The sequence below is a fragment of the Petromyzon marinus genome, chromosome 83 (genome assembly GCF_048934315.1).
Source record: "Petromyzon marinus isolate PM22_M1 ecotype Great Lakes invasive population chromosome 83, UKy_Petmar_22M1.pri1.0, whole genome shotgun sequence".
NCBI classification, from domain to species: Eukaryota; Metazoa; Chordata; class Hyperoartia; order Petromyzontiformes; family Petromyzontidae; genus Petromyzon; species Petromyzon marinus.
In genome coordinates this window covers 3,649,966-3,669,738 of record NC_133748.1, presented here as the reverse complement: position 1 = coordinate 3,669,738, position 19,773 = coordinate 3,649,966, and the positions used below count along the sequence as shown (strand labels likewise).

The 19,773-nt window shown below is 46.5% G+C and overlaps 1 protein-coding gene across 2 annotated transcripts in view; it reads left to right on the top strand.

Moving 5' to 3' along the window:
- Positions 1-433: 433 nt before the first annotated feature.
- The window catches only part of LOC116937842 (interferon alpha-inducible protein 27, mitochondrial-like), a 33,886-nt gene continuing 14,546 nt past the window's right edge, over positions 434-19,773 (top strand). Inside the window, exons 1-4 of one of the 2 annotated variants that reach the window (XM_076057551.1) lie at positions 434-1,643; positions 7,009-7,044; positions 7,371-7,406; positions 15,551-15,583. The gene's annotated coding sequence lies outside the window, so the exon portion shown is untranslated. Of the gene's footprint in view, positions 1,644-6,547; positions 7,045-7,370; positions 7,407-15,550; positions 15,584-19,773 lie in introns of those variants that run through there. The other variant, XM_076057550.1, reaches the window with a different exon arrangement.

Below are 19,773 nucleotides of genomic sequence, written 5' to 3'. Positions count from 1 at the left end.
CTAGCATACAGTACTGGGCTAGAATAACTACAGATACTTGGGCTAGGACAGCACCCAGCCAATGACCGCATGGAGACAGCGACGGCCCGAAACGACGGCGGCGTAGAACCAGTCCATCCTGATTCCAGGGCGGCCCCGAGCTCTCTCAGCCTCTGCCTTATATTCCCTTCCTGAACTGGCTCAGCCAAACCCGAACATCCCCCCCCATGGTTCCCTCCTGTAATTATCTCTGGTGACCACCTGGCCATGCACTGTCCCTATCCCCTCATTATCTTCACCCACGCACCGTCTCTCTCTTTCTGCACTGTCCCTACAGTAGCGTAGCGTGTAATAGTGTGTCGTAGTGTATGTTGTAGTATATAGTAGTGTAGTATATAAGAGTGTGGATTGTAGTAATATATAGAAGTATAAAGTAGTTTAGAAGTGTATAGTGTCGTAGTAAAGTGTGCAGTATATAGTAGTGTAGTAGTACATATGGAGTGGTCATTGTAATGTAACACGCCATCACTACAACTGCCCTGGTGTAGCGCCAGCCATGGGCCAACAGGGGGCAAAAGCGAGTCCGGCCTGTGCCAGGCAAAGCCGTTAAGCTCGGGAACCCAGAGGGCGGTTAGGAACCGGAGGAACACACCCCAGGCCCCCAGTGGGGGCTGGGGGATTACGCAATAGTCCAGCTCCCTCAAGAAGCTTCTAGAGAGTAGGCGTGGCCAGGGGCGGAGTGACCCTGGCCACCATACATAAGCATTTTTCAAATTTCATTACATTTTTTTAAATTAAAATTTCAAGACCGGCATATACAACAGGGGGAGAGAAGATGACATGACACTTTGATGGATTTTTCTCAGCGTTGTATGTATTTTTTTTGCATTTTGAACGTGAAGGAGAAATTCCCCCCACCCTCCACTGATGACGCGCATGCGTTGCCAGGGGCAACCCCTGTGCAGCTTGAGCGGGGCGGAGAAATATATAAATTAAGAGAAATCGCACAAAAACGCTATTTTAACTATATTAAAGGTGACAGACGTGGAAAAGGAATAGCCTATGCCAAGCACGGGGCTTACGGCGTGGTACCCGGCTAATTCTTTTTCAAAGTAAACCCCACGGTTCACGAGCCAAATCTTTCGCAAGGGCGCTTACGCAGATAGACGGACAGACAGACAGACAAAGAATGACGTTTATAGGTAAGATACTGTGTATATGTGTGTGAGTATGTAGAACTAACCTCTCTGTGCAACCCCCCACACAGAGAAGAAGTCGACCAACTGGTGGAATTTCGGCGCAGGTAAACGATGATGTCATCACACCTCCACGTGATCACTTGTGCGGTGACGCTTGCGATGACGCTGCTTGATCGTGATGCTGTGTGATGGTGATGTTGTGTGATGGTGTATGATAATGGTACTGTAGTGTATAGCGTAGTGTATTGCGTAGTAGTGTAGCGTGTAGTAGTATATAGTAGTATAGTGTGCAGTAGTGATAGTGTACTTTGTAGTAGTGTAGTAGAATATCGTAGTGTAGTATACAGTAGTGTGGTATATACATAATAGTATAGCATATTTATGTATCAGTATGTAGAACTAACCTGTCTGTGCAACTCCTCCACACAGAGAAGAAGTCGACCAACTGGTGGAATTTCTGCGCAGGTAAACGTTGACGTCACCACGCCTCCACGTGATCGCTTGTGTGATGATGCTGCGATGACGCTGTGTGATGGTGATGGTGTATGATGGTGTAGTGTACAGTGTAGTATACAGTAGTGTAGTGATTCGTTTTGTACAGTGGAGTATATTGTATACAGTAGTGTATAGTTTTGTACAGTGTAGTATATAGTAGTGGAGTGTATACAGTAATGTATAGCAGTGTTGTAGTGCATTAGTGTATAGTAGCGGAGTGTGTTATAATAGTGTATAGGGTAGTGTATTTGTAATGACTCTGACGACGATGTAATGAGAGACACTTTATTGGGACACAGCCACAAAGAGTGACCCTAGGCTCTCTGCTTTTGTCTACAATTTGTAACTTCCTCCGAACATCCCCACTCCTCGTGTTCTTCGCTTTTATACTTTATACTCTTCTGGAACTTTCTGGCCCTTATTTTTTCTGTGCGACAATCCCTTCCCCCGATCGATCCTCGTTCAAAACCTTATCCCTTTAACAGTCTGGGTTTCCTGGGAATCACCGTGGAGGCCTCTTTCTACGTTACCAGTGGGACATGCTGCCCAGTAGAGTATATCGTAGTATGGTAGTGTATGTGATCACTTGTATGGTGACGCTGTGTAATGGTGATGGTGTATGATGGTATGTGATGATGATGGTGTTTGATGGTGATGCTGTAATGTATAGTGCAGTGTGTAGTTGTGCAGTTTGTAGTGTGTAGCACTGTAGTGGATATTAGTGTATAGTTGTGTAGTTTATTTGTTTGTTTGTTTTCAATCCACTTGTCCTGGTGAGGGTCGCGGTGGCAGCATATTGAGTAGTGTGGTCCAGACCTCATTTTCCCTGGCAACGGATTCTAGCTCTTCCTGGAGAATTCCCAGGCGTTTTCAGGCCAGCTGAACGACATCGTCTCGCCAACTTGTCCTGGGCCTGCCCCGGGGTCTTCACCCAGTGTGACATGCTGCTCAGTAGGGTTCCTGAGGGAGTCTACCGGGGGGGGGGGGGGGAGGGAGGGGGGGGATCCTTACCAGGTGCCCTAACCACCTTAACTAGCTGCTCTAGATTTGGAGGAGCAGGGGATCGACTCTGAGGCTCTCCCCGATAACTGAGCTCCTCACCCAATCATGGAGAGTGAGCCCGGCAACACTGCAGAGAAACCTCATTTCGGCCGCTTGTTCCCGCAATCTCATCCTTTCAGTCATTATCCAAAGCTCATGACCACAGGTGAGGGTGGGAACGTAGATCGACCTGTAAACCGAGAGCTGTGTTCGAGAACTCAGCTGCCGCTTCACCACCATGGAACGGTACAGCGCCCACATCACTGTGGAGGCTGCACCGATCCGCCGATTTCCCACTCCCACTTACCATCGGTCATGAAAGAGACCCCAAGGTACTCCTCCACTAAGGGCAGCTGTTCCCTCCTCACTTGGAGAGCACAATCCACCATCTGTCGGGAATGAACCATGATCTCAGGTTTGGAGGTGTTGATCCCCATCCCAGCCGCTTCACCCTCAGCATCAGTCAGTTCAAGTGCACGCTGGAGATCACAGACTGACGAGGCAAAGTGGACAACGTCATCTGCAAAAAAGCAGCGACGTCACCTCCATACCCCCCTACTGGATACTCTCCATATCTCAGTTGCGCCTTTATATTCTGCCCATGAAAATCACAAACAGTTAGTGGAGACAAGACGCACCATTGGCAGAGTCCACCTCCCACAGTGAACAAATTTGATTCAATACCATGAATGCGGATACAGCTCTAACTACTCCTGGCACACAAAAAGGGGCACTGGTACATCGTACTCCCGCAGCACCTCCCACAAGACATTCCAGGGAACACGGTCATATGCCTTCTCCAAGTTTACGAAGCAGAGGTAGACTAGAGAAGCATACTCACATGACCCCTCAAATATCTGTGAGAGAGAAAAGAGCTGTCCATTGTTCCATGACCATGATGGAATCCACATTGTCCCTACTGAATCTGAGGCTTGACCACTGGGTGTAGCCTCCTCTTCAGTACTCCGGCTAAGGCTTTACCTGGGACACCGAGGAGTGCAATCCCTCTGTAGTTGGAGCACACCCTCTGGTCCCCTTTCTTAAAAATGGGGACCATGACCCCAGTTTCCCAATCCAGAGATACTGTACCCGTCTTCCATGCACAATTAAAGAGGCGCTTAACCACGACACTTCTACACTGTCCAGTGCTTGAAACAACTCTGCACGATTCTCGTCCACCCCAGCAGGCTTGCCGATACAAAGGTCCTCAACCGCCGCAGCAACTTCAGCAGCTGTGATGGATCTGACCCCCCCCCAGCTGTGTCCAGGGCTGCCTCCTGAGATAAGGGCATCTCCACCCCGTTGAGGAGCTCCTTAAAGTGTTCCTTCCACCTCTCGACTATCGCCTCAGTTGAGTTCAATGTTACGCCACCCTGACTGAGAACAGCCTGGGCCACGTCCCGTCGACCCCTCCTAAGGCGTTGGATGGTTTGCCAGAACGGAACTTTGAGAATGCATGGTAGTCCCTCTGCAAGGCTTCTCCAAACTCCTCCCGCACTTGAGATTTGCTTCAGCAACTGCTACTGCTGCTGCCTTCTTGGCGATCCGGTACCTCTCAATTGAGTTGTGAAATATTTATCTGAGCACAGCTTGGAAAGCATCCTTCAACTTGACAGCTTCCTTCACTACCGGTGTCCACCAGTGGGTCCAAGGGTTGCCACCATGACAGGCACCAACTGCCTTTAGGCTACAGCTTTCTGTAGCTGCATCCACAATCGAGGTCCTGAACATCATCCACTCGGACTCAATGTCCATGACCTCGCCTGGAGTGTAGGAACCATTTTCCTGGAGGTGGAAGTTGAAATCTTTCTGCACTGGGTCTTCCGGCAAATATTCCAAGGAAACCCGGCACTCTTCGTTTTGGCCTTCCACGTCTATCTGGTCGGTACCCCAAGCATCGGATCCAATTACCCACCAGGTGGTAATCAGTTGACAGCTCTGCCCCTCTCTTCACCCGAGTGTCCGGAACATACGGCCTTAGGTCCGATGATACAACAACAAAGTTATAAATTGACCTTCGGCCCAAGGTGCTCTGGTAGCAAAGTACACTTATGAGCATCCTTTTTTGTTCAAACACGGTGTTTGTTATTTACATTCCATGACTAGCGCAGAATTCCAATAACATTTCACCATTCGGGTTAAGGTCAGGGAGACCATTCCTCCTAATCACGCCTCTCCAGGTATCTCCATCATTTCCCACGTGAGCATTGAAGTCACCCAGTAAGACTGTGGAGTCGGTAGGCAGCACTCTGTTGAGCACTGCACCCACCATCTCCAAAAAGGCCAAATACTCTGAACTGATGTTTGGTGCATAAGCACAGACAAAAGTCAGAGGTTTGCTTTCTGAAGCGACCCACTCATCCCCTGGGACAAACTCCAACTGAACGGCACCCAGCCCGGGGCTTGTGAGTATCCCCATACCCGCGCGGGGCCCCTGACCAGGGGTTACTCCGGAATAGGAGAGAGACCACTCCCATCGAGAAGTTTGGTTCCAGCGCCAATGCAGTGCGTGGAGGTGAGAACGACTACGTCTAGTCGGTACCTTTATACCACCTCCAATCCTTCCCCCTGCCACACACCGGCATCGCATCCGCACCTCACCCTGCGTCCCGCGGATGGTGGGGCCCACAGGACAACGCCACGTGGCCATTTCGGGCTGGGCCTCACCGGATTCTGTGGGTCACCCGGCCACCCAGCCGCTTGCCTGTGAACACCACCCCCAGGCCTGGCTCCAGGGGGGTGTCCCAGTGGGGTGTCCCGGTGTACCTTGTCTGGGTGACGTTCTCTGATTTTGATATTTCCCAACCAATCATAAAGGGCTATATAGTGTAGTAGTATATAGTATCGTAGTAGTGTAATGTGTTATAGTGTATGTTCGTATAGTGAGGAGTAGTGTATAATAGTGTGTAGTAGTGTGTCATGTGTAGTACTGCAGTGTATAGTAGGGTGTAGTGGTGTAACGAGTCTCGGAAGCTTCTTGTCTTCTTTATGTATTAGGGCGCAGATAACGTACTCTCATATCTACAGTACTCAGTTGTGACTAGCATACAGTACTGGGCTAGAATAACTACAGATACTTGGGCTAGGACAGCACCCAACCAATGACCGCATGGAGACAGCGACGACACGGAACGACGGTGGCGTAGAACCAGTCCATCCTGATTCCAGGGCGGCCCCGAGCTCTCTCAGCCTCTGCCTTATATTCCCTTCCTGAACTGGCTCAGCCAAACCCGAACATCCCCCCCATGGTTCCCTCCTGTAATTATCTCTCGTGACCACCTGGCCATGCACTGTCCCTATCCCCTCATTATCTTCACCCACGCACCGTCTCTCTCTTTCTGCACTGTCCCTACAGTAGCGTAGAGTGTAACAGTGTGTCGTAGTGTATATTGTAGTATATAGTAGTGTAGTATATAATAGTGTAGATTGTAGTAATATATAGAAGTATAAAGTAGTTTAGAAGTGTATAGTGTCGTAGTAAAGTGTGCAGTATATAGTAGTGTAGTAGTACATATGGAGTGGTCATTGTAATGTAACACGCCATCACCACTACTGCCCTGGTGTAGCGCCAGCCATGGGCCAACAGGGGGCAAAAGCGAGTCCGGCCTGTGCCAGGCAAAGCCGTTAAGCTCGGGAACCCAGAGGGCGGTTAGGAACCGGAGGATCACACCCCAGGCCCCCAGTGGGGGCTGGGGGATTACGCAATAGTCCAGCTCCCTCAAGAAGCTTCTAGAGAGTAGGCGTGGCCAGGGGCGGAGTGACCCTGGCCACCATACATAAGCATTTTTCACATTTCATTACATTTTTTTAAAATTTTGTATTAAATTTTTAAGACCCGGCATATACAACAGGGGGAGAGAAGATGACATGACACTTTGATGAATTTTTCTCAGCGTTCTGTGTATTTTTTTTGCATTTTGAACGTGAAGGAGAAATTCCCCCCACCATCCACTGATGACGCGCATGCGTTGCCAGGGGCAACTCCTGTGCAGCTTGAGCGGGGCGGAGAAATATATAAATTAAGAGAAATCGCACAAAAACGCTATTTTAACTATATTAAAGGTGACAGACGTGGAAAAGGAATAGCCTATGCCAAGCACGGGGCTTACGGCGTGGTACCCGGCTAATTCTTTTTAAAAGTAAACCCCACGGTTCACGAGCCAAATCTTTTGCAAGGGCGCTTACGCAGATAGACGGACAGACAGACAGACAAAGAATGACGTTTATAGGTAAGATACTGTGTATATGTGTGTGAGTATGTAGAACTAACCTCTCTGTGCAACCCCCCACACAGAGAAGAAGTCGACTAACTGGTGGAATTTCGGCGCAGGTAAACGATGATGTCACCACACCTCCACGTGATCACTTGTGTGGTGACGCTTGCGATGACGCTGCTTTATCGTGATGCTGTGTGATGGTGATGTTGTGTGATGGTGTATGATAATGGTACTGTAGTGTATAGCGTAGTGTATTGCGTAGTAGTGTAGCGTGTAGTAGTATATAGTAGTATAGTGTGCAGTAGTGTATAGTGTACTTTGTAGTAGTGTAGTAGAATATCATAGTGTAGTATACAGTAGTGTGGTATATACATAATAGTATAGCATATTTATGTATCAGTATGTAGAACTAACCTGTCTGTGCAACTCCTCCACACAGAGAAGGAGTCGACCAACTGGTGGAATTTCTGCGCAGGTAAACGTTGACGTCACCACGCCTCCACGTGATCGCTTGTGTGATGATGCTGCGATGACGCTGTGTGATGGTGATGGTGTATGATGGTGTAGTGTATAGTGTAGTGTATAGTAGTGTAGTGATTAGTTTTGTACAGTGTAGTATAGTGTATACAGTAGTGTTTAGTTTTGTACAGTGTAGTATATAGTAGTGGAGTGTATACAGTAACGTATAGCAGTGTTGTAGTGCATTAGTGTATAGTAGTGGAGTGTTTTATAATAGTGTATAGGGTAGTGTATTTGTAATGACTCTGACGACGATGTAATGAGAGACACTTTATTGGGACACAGCCACAAAGAGTGACCCGAGGCTCTTTGCTTTTGTCTACAGTTTGCAACTTCCTCCGAACTTCCCCACTCCTCGTGCTCTACCCTTTTATACTTTATACTCTTCTGGAACTTTCTGGCCCTTATTTTTCTCCGCGCCAATCCCTTTCCGCGATCGATCCTCGTTCAAAACCTTATCCCTTTACCAGTCTGGGTTTCCTGGGAATCACCGTGGAGGCCTCTTTCTACGTTGCCAGTGGGACATGCTGCCCAGTAGAGTATATCGTAGTATGTTAGTGTATGCGATCACTTGCATGGTGACGCTGTGTAATGGTGATGGTGTATGATGGTATGTGATGATGATGGTGTTTGATGGTGATGCTGTAATGTATAGTGCAGTGTGTAGTTGTGCAGTTTGTAGTGTGTAGCAGTGTAGTGGATATTAGTGTATAGTTGTGTAGTTTATTTGTTTGTTTGTTTTTCAATCCACTTGTCCTGGTGAGGGTCGCATTGGCGGCATATTGAGTAGTGTGGTCCAGACCTCACTTTCCCTGGCAACGGATTCTAGCTCTTCCTGGAGAATTCCTAGGCGTTTTCAGGCCAGCTGAATGACATAGTCACGCCAACTTGTCCTGGGCCTGCCCCGGGGTCTTCACCCAGTGTGACATGCTGATCAGTAGAGTTCCTGGCGGAGTCTACCGGGGGGGGGGGGGGGGAGGAAGGGGGGGGGATCCTTACCAGGTGCCCTAACCACCTTAACTAGCTGCTCTAGATTTGGAGGAGCAGGGGCTCGACTCTGAGGCTCTCCCCGATAACTGAACTCCTCACCCAATCATGGAGAGTGAGCCCGGCAGCACTGCAGAGAAACCTCATTTCGGCCGCTTGTTCCCGCAATCTCATCCTTTCAGTCATTATCCAAAGCTCATGACCATAGGTGAGGGTGGGAACGTAGATCGACCTGTAAACCGAGAGCTGTGTTCGAGAACTCAGCTGCCGCTTCACCACCTTGGAACGGTACCAGCGCCCACATCACTGTGGAGGCTGCACCGATCCGCCGATTTCCCACTCCCACTTACCATCGGTCATGAAAGAGACCCCAAGGTACTCCTCCACTAAGGGCAGCTGTTCCCCCCTCACTTGGAGAGCACAATCCACCATCTGTCGGGAATTAACCATGATCTCAGGTTTGGAGGTGTTGATCTCCATCCCAGCCGCTTCACCCTCAGCATCAATCAGTTCAAGTGCACGCTGGAGATCACAGACTGACGAGGCAAAGTGGACAACGTCATCTGCAAAAAAGCAGCGACGTCACCTCCATACCCCCCTCCTAGATACTCTCCATATCTCGGTTGCGCCTTGATATTCTGCCCATGAAAATCACAAACAGTTAGTGGAGACAAGACGCATCATTGGCAGAGTCTACCACCCACAGTGAACAAATTTGATTCAATACCATGAATGCAAATACAGCTCTAACTACTCCTGGCACACAAAAAGGGGCACTGGTACATCGTACTCCAGCAGCACCTCCCACAAGACATTCTGGGGAACACGGTCATATGCCTTCTCCAAGTTTACGAAGCAGAGGTAGACTAGAGAAGCATATTCACATTACCCCTCAAATATCTGTGGGAGAGAAAAGAGCTGTCCATTGTTCCATGACCATGATGGAATCCACATTGTTCCTCCTGAATCTGAGGCTTGACCACTGGGTGTAGCCTCCTCTTCAGTACTCCGGTTAAGGCTTTACCTGGGACACCGAGGAGTGCAATCCCTCCGTAGTTGGAGCACACCCTCTGGTCCCCTTTCTTAAAAATGGGGACCATGACCCCAGTTTCCCAATCCAGAGGTACTGTACCCGTCTTCCATGCACAATTAAAGAGGCGCTTAACCACGACACTTCTATACTGTCCAGCACCAAACTGATGTTTGGTGCATAAGCACAGACAAAAGTCAGAGGTTTGCTTTCTGAGGCGACCCACTCATCCCCTGGGACAAACTCCAACTGAACGGCACCCAGCCCGGGGCTTGTGAGTATCCCCATACCCGCGCGGGGCCCCTGACCAGGGGTTACTCCGGAATAGGAGAGAGACCACTCCCATCGAGAAGTTTGGTTCCAGCGCCAATGCCGTGCGTGGAGGTGAGAACGACTACGTCTAGTCGGCACCTTTCTACCACCTCCAATCCTTCCCCCTGCCACACACCGGCATCGCATCCGCACCTCAACCTGCGTCCCGCAGATGGTGGGGCCCACAGGACAACGCCACGTGGCCATTTCGGGCTGGGCCTCACCGGGTTCTGTGGGTCACCCGGCCACCCAGCCGCTTGCCGGTGAACACCACCCCCAGGCCTGGCTCCAGGGGGGTGTCCCAGTGGGGTGTCCCAGTGTACCTTGTCTGGGTGACGTTCTCTGATTTTTATATTTCCCAACCAATCATAAAGGGCTATATAGTGTAGTAGTATATAGTAGCATAGTAGTGTAATGTGTTATAGTGTATGTTCGTATAGTGAGGAGTAGTGTATAATAGTGTGTAGTAGTGTGTCATGTGTAGTACTGCAGTGTATAGTAGGGTGTAGTGGTGTAACGAGTCTCGGAAGCTTCTTGTCTTCTTTATGTATTAGGGCGCAGATAACGTACTCTCATATCTACAGTACTCAGTTGTGACTAGCATACAGTACTGGGCTAGAATAACTACAGATACTTGGGCTAGGACAGCACCCAACCAATGACCGCATGGAGACATCGACGGCCCGAAACGACGGCGGTGTAGAACCAGTCCATCCCGATTCCAGGGCAGCCCCGAGCTCTCTCAGCCTCTGCCTTATATTCCCTTCCTGAACTGGCTCAGCCAAACCCGAACATCCCCCCCCATGGTTCCCTCCTGTAATTATCTCTGGTGACCACCTGGCCACGCACTGTCCCTATCCCCTCATTATCTTCACCCACGCACCGTCTCTCTCTTTCTGCACTGTCCCTACAGTAGCGTAGCGTGTAATAGTGTGTCGTAGCGTATATTGTAGTATAAAGCAGTGTAGTATATAATAGTGTAGATTGTAGTAATATATAGTAGTATAAAGTAGTTTAGAAGTGTATAGTGTCGTAGTAAAGTGTGCAGTATATAGTAGTGTAGTAGTACATATGGAGTGGTCATTGTAATGTAACACGCCATCACCACTACTGCCCTGGTGTAGCGCCAGCCATGGGCCAACAGGGGGCAAAAGCGAGTCCGGCCTGTGCCAGGCAAAGCCGTTAAGCTCGGGAACCCAGAGGGCGGTTAGGAACCGGAGGAACACACCCCAGGCCACCCAGTGGGGGCTGGGGGATTACGCAATAGTCCAGCTCCCTCAAGAAGCTTCTAGAGAGTAGGCGTGGCCAGGGGCGGAGTGACCCTGGCCACCATACATAAGCATTTTTCAAATTTCCTTACATTTTTTTAAAATTTTGTATTAAATTTTCAAGACCCGGCATATACAACAGGGGGATATAAGATGACATGACACTTTGATGAATTTTTCTTAGCGTTATGTGTATTTTTTTGCATTTTGAACGTGAAGGAGAAATTCGCCCCACCCTCCACTGATGACGCGCATGCATTGCCAGGGGCAACCCCTGTGCAGCTTGAGCAGGGCGGAGAAATATATAAATTAAGAGAAATCGCACAAAAACGCTATTTTAACTATATTAAAGGTGACAGACCTGGAAAAGGAATAGCCTATGCCAAGCATGGGGCTTACGGCGTGGTACCCGGCTAATTCCAGCTCCCTCATGAAGCTTCTAGGGAGTAGGCGTGGCCAGGGGCGGAGTGACCCTGGCCACCATACATAAGCCAGACCTCTGAACGGGTTGGGCCTTCGTCCTCAAGCTGAAGACCCGACGAGCCAGCTTAGAATAGGACCCTGGGAACCCCCAGACCCGACGTCCATCTAAGGGCCGGGACTGAGTGGGCCAGTGGTCGGGACCCGAGGACCTTGGCTGGGTCGGGTCGGGCTCGCCTCCCCTAGGGCCCCTAACTGGAGGACTGAGGATAAGAGTGGTCCTAGTGATATAGAGCACGATAGCCTGGAGGCTGTACCTCCCCAGGTATCGGGTGGAAGGGGCCGTCACCCCTTTGTGTTAGGGACCCTGTACTGGTATTGTTATTAATAAACGTGTTGCCTTCAGTGAAGACTAGGTCTCCATCATTACCACTTGACATATAGTAGTGTAGTGTGTATTAATATATATCAAATTTTGATTTAAAGCTTTCGTGACTGCAGGGATTCATATTCTTTGTTCTTTCGGTAAAGTCACGTAGAAGGGAAACAATAAAATTATAAAAATGTAAAACAATAAAATTCTCACGACGTTTCAACTGCGACACAAGCAATCATCATCAGGTGTTGGAAACTACAGCAAGAAATTTTGAAAAAAGTGGCGTTTTTTTAACATTAGCACCACGGAGAGCGATTTGGCAGTTATTCAGAAGGACAAGTCCATCTATGTTCGGAAAAGAGGAGGGGGGAGACGAAAATAATGAATGCCTTCTGAAAGCCACCATAAGTGTGAACAAATCAGTTAAGAGCCGAAATGGTTTATCAAAGCCTTCCAATGATTGCTAAGCCAGAATCCATCTTCTCGGTTGAAATTGTCTCGGTGTTTGTATATGTGGATAGCCTCATGAATGAATCTCTCATGGTAGCCAGATGGCTTGCAAAGAACCTCTGTTTTGGAGAAGTCAATGTCATGTGAGCCTACTGAATTATAACAGTGATCTGCCACGGCAGAGGTGTTGGTCCTACCGTGTATTAGGTCTGCTTTGTGTTCACGAATGCGGTCCGAGACATGTCGTTAGGTTTCTCCAATGTAACTACTACCACAGAGGCAATTTAGTTTGTAGACGCCAGGGTACTGTATGTCCGGAATCACATCTTTTACAGACAGAACCAGATCACGGATTTTATGTAATGTGTTGAATCGGACATGGATCTTGTGTTTATTCAAGATTTTGGAGATTTTTTTTGTGATCCCCGCAATGTAGGGTAAAGTGATAGTTTGGAAAGGCTCCTCAAGAGGGTCGTTCTTTATGGTTGGAGTGATAGCTTTGCGGATTGTGTAGTCGGAGTAACCATTAGCCTTAAGAGCTTGGTGCACGTGCTTGAGTTCACTGGCTATGTGTTCCTGGTCGGAGATGCATTGGGCTCTATGGTGCAGAGTCTTGATGAGGGCATTCTTCTTGGATGGATGGTGGTGGGAATCCGGTTTCAGATAAGCATCCGTATGGGTAGCTTTCCTGTAGACAGAGTGGCTCATTGAACCATCAGGTCTCTATTTTCTTAGGACATCCAAAAATAGGTAGCTTGTCATCTTTTTCGACTTCCATGGTAAATCTGATGGCTGGGTGTATGGAATTTATGTTGTCGAAGAATTGGTCTAGAGCAGGGCAGCCATGTGGCCAGATGACAAAAGTGTCATCCACGTACCTCTTCCATAAGGTTGGGCGCAGAGTGGCAGTCTGGATGGCCTCAGTCTCAAATTTCTCCATGAAAATGTTGGCTACAACCGGAGATAGGGGGGAGCCCATTGGGGTGCCCTCAGTTTGTTTGTAGAAAGTTCCATTCCAAGTGAAGTATGTATTGGTTAAGCAGTGTCTCACCAGGGGGGTACCTCAGTGTTTAGTCCTTGATGAACACAGTCTTAAATGATTGCGTAGGTGTCAGGTACAGGAACTTTGGTGAATAAGGAAACTACATCAAAACTGACAAGCAGGTCGTCTGGGGACAGGGAAATACCTGTGATTGTCGATACCAGGTGAGTAGAATTTTGTACCGCAGAGGTGGTTTTTCCAGTGAATGGCCGCAGGATTTCAGACAGAAAACGAGCCAGTTTGTAGGTGGGGGAGTTGATAGTGGAGACGATGGGACGAAGGGGTGCATCTACTTTATGTATTTTTGGTGGCCTGGCAGCAGAAGGTTTCAACGAGAACTGTTTGGTTTGATCAATTAATGCGGTTGAATCAGAAATGATTTTGTTGGTTTATATGACGAGGCTGTTGGTGGGATTTTTATTTTTTTATTTTTGTATAGCTGCCATCGTTGAGTAATTCTTTAATTTTGTTGTTATATTCTATTTTATCCATGATGATAGTGGCATTGTCCTTGTCGGCTGAGAGGATGACAATCTCATCCCTCTTTTTTAATTTATATAATTCAAAACGCTAATCTTTGCTGAGGTTGCTAGCTGGCATCTTAGCGTTTTTGAGGGTTGCAGCGATTTCAGATCTTGCTACATCTTCAGCGATGTGACCCAGGCCCTTGAGAGCCACGTCTACTTGGGCAATGATATCATAAACTGGTATGTTTTTAGGTGTGACTGCAAAGTTTAGCCCTTTAGCTTAAACGGATTTCAGACCATCGGAAATAGAATTATTACTGCGATTAATTACGACTTTGTTAACGTCTAGCTTTTTGGTGTGTGGGTCCGGTCTTTTGTTGGAGAGGAGGTTAAATTTGGAAATCAGGTTTTCCTTATATTTGGTCGACAGTGGCAGCTGAAGAGGCAGTCATATTGTCTACATGTTCCCAATTCGATGTGGACATAGTTGCCGTCAATTATAAGTGTGATGTGTAGAGTGTCTTGTCTAACTGATCTAGTTCGGTGCGTATATGTCAGATTTTTTCTGAGATAAGAGCTAAGCTAGTTCTGGAAATAATTCGTTTCGCATTAGAAGAAGTTACAGCAGCAGAGGTCAGTGTAAATGCGATTGCTATTACCCCAGAGTTGCGGCATCCCTTCAGAAAGGTGAGAGACTCGATCAGCTGAGCCTTCTTATCCCGGAGTTTTTGAAGGATCTCAAAGTTATGTGGAAATTCTCCCCATAGAGGCAGTCAAATTTGTATTTAAAGCTTTCGCGACTGCAGAGATTCATATTCTTTGTTCTTTCGGTAAAGTCACGTAGAAGGGAAACAATAACATAATAAAAATATAAAACAATACAATTCTCACGACGTTTCGACTGCAACACAAGCAATCATCATCAGGTGTGAAAACCACAGCAAGAAAATTTGACTGACGCCATCCAGACTGCCACTCTGTGCCCAAACTTATGGAAGAGGTACGTGGATGACACTTTTGTCATCTGGCCACATGGCTGGCCTGCTCTAGACCAATTCCTCGACCACATCAATTCCATACACCCAGCCATCAGATTTATCATGGAAGTCGAAAAAGATGGCCGACCATGTGGCCAGATGACAAAAGTGTCATCCACGTACCTCTTCCATAAGTTTGGGCGCAGAGTGGCAGTCTGGATGGCGTCAGTCAAATTTTTTTGCTGTGGTTTTCACACCTGATGATGATTGCTTGTGTTGCAGTCGAAACGTCGTGAGAATTTTATTGATTTATATTTTTATTGTTTCCCTTCTACGTGACTTTACCGAAAGAACTAAGTATATAATATATAGTAGCACAGTATATAGTAGTGTAGTGTATATAGTAGTTTAGTAGCGTATTGTGTAGAAGTATATTTAGTAGTATAGTATGTAGTATATAGTCGTGTAGTAGTACATTTATTAGTATAGTGTATAGTGGCATAGTATATAGTAGTGTAGTGTGTATTAGTATATAGTAGTTTAGTAGCGTATCGTAGTTTAGTAGTGCATAGTGTAGAAGTATATTTAGTAGTGTCGTGTGTAGAGTATATAGTCGTAGTATTGCATTTAGTAGTATATAGTAGCATAGTATATATTGTAGTGTGTAGTAATATATAGTAGTATAGTATATGGTAGTGTATAGTGTAGTCTATATATGTGAGTATGTAGAACTAATTGCTTTGTGGACGCCCCCCCCCCTCCCCCACACAGAGGAGTCGACCAACTGGTGGAATTTCGGCGCAGGTAAATGATGACATCACCACGCCTCCATGTGATCGCTTGTGTGGTGACGCTGCTGTGACGCTGCGTGATGATGTTTGATGGTGATGCCATAGTGTATAGTGTAGATTATATAAATGTAGTGTGTAGTATAGTGTATAATGTATACTGTAGTGTATAGTTGTGTGCAGTATAGTGTATACAGTAGAGTATAATAGTGTACGGTGTAATGTACAGTGTAATGTACAGTCGTGTAAAGTGTAGTGTACACAGTAGTGCATAGTGAAGTGTTTTGTAGTGTATAGTAGTGAAGTAGTATATATTATATTCTTAGTTTTTTCGGTAAAGTCACGTTGAAGGGAAACAACAAAATAATAATATATATATAAAACAATAAAAAATTCTCACGACGTTTCGACCATAACTCAAACGGTCGTCTTCAGGTGTGTTTGAGTTATGGTCGAAACGTCGTGAAAATGTTTTATTGTTTTATATATATTTTATTATTTTGTTGTTTCCCTTCAACGTGACTTTACCGAAAAAAACTAAGAATATGAATTACTGCAGTCACGAAAGCTTTAAATCAAAATTTAGTATATATTAGTTTAGTAGTGTATAGTTTAGTAGTAGTATTTCTTGTAGCATAGCATAAAGGAATATATATTCGTGTGTAGTGCATAGTATATTTAGTAGTCTTCTTTTTTCGAATGGCTTCAAAGCAGCAACTTAAAGATGTAATTTTAGATTTGTTATCCACTCACTTTTCTCAGCTGATGCAGAGTTCATCTTGTCCGCTCCTCCTTTAAAGGAGTGAAGACATCACCTGTCTACAATGTGGTCAATCGATTGGTATTGGTGGCTCCACTCGCAGGCCACCAAATGTTTGATGGCACCATTTGTCCATCAGGTGGCCGCATCAGTTCATGTGGAGGTTCGAAGGCAGGGTCCTGTTACGAGAGGTCTATTTTTGACGTCGACCACAGTCCAGACTTGCTTCCATCTTTCGCCTTCATTTATATTCGTGGCGTGGAGAGAGGCTGCTTTGATGCAGAATGGGTGGCGTGATTTTTTTGGTGAACAGGCGGCACTGGGTGTACGTCCTGATGTGTCGAAAGTTGCGGTGGGTTAACGCGAATGCTTTGGTACTCGTTGATGGCCGCTGCTTCGCGACAAATTTGCGGCGGAGCGACGTGGGGTGAGCACCGGGAGAGTCCCTGAGGAGATGGCCACGCATCACAATGTTCAGTTGTGCGTCGGTAACTCGAGTGCGAGCGCTGCTTCCCCACACTGGTGACAATAGTCTCCTGTCAAATACACGAGGTCGAGTGTGTCAGTTCATAGTGTTTGCGCATCACAGCCACAACTCGTTCCTGCCGGTTTATGAATAATGTTCGTGCGGGTTTTTATTTTGTTGCTCAACTGCTCAAAGTGTTGCCTGAGAGTGAGACTTCGATCGACCGCCGCTCCGAGTATTTCGGGAGTGGGTCGTGAGTGATGGCTTTACCACAAAACTCGATCTTCAGATGGAACCCTGAGAACACTGTCTTGGTCAGATTTGGCTTACGTTGCCTGAAGTAGTAATAATCTTTCAACTTCTCTAGGTCAGTGTTCAAGATGTCTTGAGCAGCGCTGAGTGTCGTCGCCCAGCTGGCCAGTGCTAGGTCATCTGCATGAATTAACTTGCGGCTTAATGTGGCCGGCATGTCGCCTCTGTAAAGATTAAACGGGGCTGGTGCTAATACTGACCCCTGCGGTTGGCTATTTTTTAGAGTTCGTGGGTGGCTGATCTGGTTTCCGAGATGGATGCGAAATTGTCAGTCGCTGAGCATAGTGGCGATCAGGCAAGCCGGTTTTTTTCACACTTAATGGTGTTGGCGAGTTTAAAGAGATACACTGAACGCATTTCTAAATCATCTCAACTCGCAAAACCTATCCATCCAGTTCACCATAGAAGTGGAAGCTGACAGAATTCTACCATTTTTGGATATTCTGCTCCGACGGGGTCGTAATGGTATAAGCAGTGTTTACCGAGAGAAAACGCATACTGACACCTATCTGAATGCAGAGTCACACCATCACCCCGCCCAGAATTCTGCTCTTATCAAGACGCTCATTCATTGAGCTAAGAAAGTGTCAATGGTCTGAGAAGTCAAATTCAACATGTTAAATAAGCGCTGCAAATGAACGGTTACAATTATGCACAAATCAACAGGGCATTGAATGCCAAAACCAAATCAAATAACACGAGCATTGAAACTGCCTAAGTAATTAAAACGATCAGAATACCGTACATTGCGGAAGTAACTGATAAACTAGCCAGATGTTTGGAAAAACAAAACATCTGAGTCAGATTTAGCATGGTACGTAAAATACAGAAATTAATATCTGGTACAAAAGATGTATTACCGAAGCTATCAACAGAAGGTGTGTACAGGATTAACTGCACGTGTGGTAAATGTTACATTGGGCAAACAGGACGAATGATCAGCACGAGACTTAAAGAACAGAGAAATATTAAATGATCCCAAATACAACTGTCAGCAGTAGCAGAACACGCAGTGCCAACAAGGACACTCAATTGAGTTTGATATTGTTGAAGTTATGTGCAAAACCAGCTACTACTGGCCAAGACTAATTAGAGAATCTATCGAAATTGAAAGAAGTAAAAATTACATTAACCGTTCAGATAGCTACCGCCTTAGTGCTGCGTGGAAGCGAATAATCAAATAATACATTATTTAAATGCATGCCTATAAAGTGCAGCATACTTCAATAGGGATTACCGTTGGTTTGGCTATTTTAATGAGCGACTTCCGCGACACATCGTGTTGAGGGTACTCTCTTCTTTATTCACATTCGAGCACACCACAGGCCAACCTCATCCTCTTCCTTCTCCGAGTACACACGTAGATATTAGCATCCCTAGAGGCTACACGTGGTCGATCCCACAGCGTGGTTCCATCCGCCCACTCACGGCCTCGCCGCTGGTTGACAGCATGCAGGCGAGGGTGGTGGGACTTCGCGGGAAATCTGCCACGTGGCCCAACGACGGAGAGAGATGATGGCAAGCGGCGACGCAGTCCGGACCCAATGCTGCCCACAGCGACCACGAGTCCTCCTCCGCCTCCGCTTATATTGCCGCAGGCGTGGCTAGGCTCCGCTTCCAGCCACGCCTTCTCGTGGAACCTTCTAGCCGGTTCCCGGAGTATCTCGGCTAGCCCTGCCCTTTACATTTGGCCCAGATACTTCTCCCTTTGGGATTGGGTGATGTTTATAGTGGTGACTGTACCCGTGCTTCTCTTTTCCAACCAGTATATGTCACTATGTCATTACACACACAATATACAGGAAAGACAAGTTCAAAGAAGCTTGCTTAATGCAAAATGCACGTTGCCTCAGTAATCCCGCCCTCCTGCCACGTGGCACAAGAGCGCAGAAGCGTGGTCCCCACATCTATGCCTCTATATAAGGAACAAAACAGGTGGACTTCTCCACAAATCTGGCCATCGCCTGATGAAGCTAGTTGTAATTACTGACGAAACATCATACTCAGATTGTAAATGTTGTGGCTTGGCTATCCAACACACAACGGGTGTGCTGTACTAGTGACGAATTGGCACGTTCTGTTTACGTGACAACCCTTACTAGTTGGCTGTATCGGGTGGTGGCGGGTTTTAACGACACATTTATATATTTACGCGATCTAACCCAAAATACCTCTATTATAGAGTGTAGTGTTTAATAGTATAGTGTATATTGTCGTGTATAGTAGTGTATTGTATAGTAGTTTATTGTATTGTAGTGTATAGTGTTGTGTATTGTGTCGTGTATCGTAGTGTATAGCATCGTGTATAGTGTAGTGTATAGTTTTCGTATATAGTAATGTAGTGTATAGTGTCGTGTATAGTAGTGTAGTGTATAGTTTTGTGTATAGTAGTGTAGTGTATAGTGTAGTGCATATTAGGGTAGTGTATAGTTTCATGTATAGTAGTGTAGTGTATAGTGCTGTAGTGTATAGCATCGTGTATAGTAATATAGTGTATAGTGTAGTGTATACTAGTGTAGTGTATAATTGTATAATTGTATAGTGTACATTGTCGTGTTATAGTGTGTAGTAGTTTAGTGTGTAGTATTGTGAAGCAGTGTATAGTAGTGTAGGAAATAGTTATTTAGGGTATAGTAGGGTATAGTAGTGTAGTGTGTATTCGTGTATA